Below are 1,345 nucleotides of genomic sequence, written 5' to 3' on the forward strand. Positions count from 1 at the left end.
GAAACTGAATAGGCATAATTTAAATGTCTAATCTAGGTGCCTATATAGTGCTACAAAAATTTACCGTCACTACGTCAAACAAACTCAATACACACAAAATTAGTTTAGGCTTTTCAAATTATCCCATTTAACATTATTTAACAATTAAATCTTTAAAATTATCAGATAACCAAAACTAAAGGAGAATTGCTGTTCCCACATATAGTTTGGCTGTGCCACACGAGTAAAATACCAAAATGCCCCTCGGCAGTTTGCTACCGAGGTTTTTAGGAACCGGCGGCAGTTAACTGCCGAAGTTTTTAGGACACCGGCAGCAGTTAAGTGCCGAGGAAAACCTCGGTAGTTAACTGCCGAGGAGAATGTTATAAGAACAGAACTTCATAGGAGTTTCCAAAACTCCATTGTTGCGTTTTTAATTTTTCAAGGTGCGATTTTGAGTCATTTGAAGCCATTAGAAGCCAATTTTAATCACAAAAACAAGTAAGTTTTTTGAATCCTATGCAATAGTTGCTTTGTGGTCGAATTGTATGTTATTTTTTGTTAAATTTCGATTATATAGGTTCGATTATATTGATTTTTTGATTTTATGATATGTTAGGATAGTTTAGGTTAGAATGGTTAGAATTGTTAGGATAGTTTAGGTTAGTGTAGGTTGAATTGATCGCCATATTTTTTTAAATGTAGATATGTCTCAGAATCAGAATCAGGGTAACGTTCACGATGATGAGACGAAAAAAGAAAAGTCACCTATGACATGGCATGGAATTGTTTGCGATGGTTCCGAAAAAAAGAAGGGTTCGAAGGTGCCGGTGTACAATCACTCGAGGTTGAGGAGGAGCGGGAGGACATGCTATTTCGGTCCTCAACCAAAACAAGGTACCGCAGGGACTGTAGCGGACAAGCCGATTGATTTGTGTGACGAGGAAGAATGAATGTAATGGCTTTTAATGCCTAATTGTTTTGGATTTTTTTATGTTTTATTTTTGTGTCGCGCACATTTTGTTTGACATTATGGTATTTAGAATAAAATTGCATTTGAAATAAATAAATTTGAAAACAAAATAAGATAATTATTGTTCCATTCAAAACAAAATATATGCTATCACATTACATTGCATTTTACATTACATTCCGAAATTTACCTTCCAGCTGCAACAATCATCTTACCACTAAATGGGGCAAATTCAAACTTGCTAAGCAGCAGGACTCCAGTATTCGATAAGCATCTTGAACGATGGTATTCAAGTGTCAAAAGAATGAGGTGCATTCCTTGACACTTGAATACCATTGTCCAAGATGCTCATCGAATACTGGAGTCCTGCCGATTAACAAGTTTGAATTGCCC

General features: G+C 35.8%; 1 long non-coding RNA gene across 1 annotated transcript; it reads left to right on the plus strand.

The window, feature by feature from the left end:
• Window positions 1–421: 421 nt before the first annotated feature.
• LOC120577693 (uncharacterized) lies at window positions 422–783 on the plus strand. The gene is made up of 2 exons (XR_005643659.1): window positions 422–480; window positions 685–783. It is a non-coding gene; the product is annotated as an uncharacterized lncRNA (long non-coding RNA).
• The last annotated feature ends 562 nt before the right edge of the window (window positions 784–1,345 follow it).

Source organism: Medicago truncatula, chromosome 8 (genome assembly GCF_003473485.1).
Source record: "Medicago truncatula cultivar Jemalong A17 chromosome 8, MtrunA17r5.0-ANR, whole genome shotgun sequence".
Classification (NCBI taxonomy): domain Eukaryota; kingdom Viridiplantae; phylum Streptophyta; class Magnoliopsida; order Fabales; family Fabaceae; genus Medicago; species Medicago truncatula.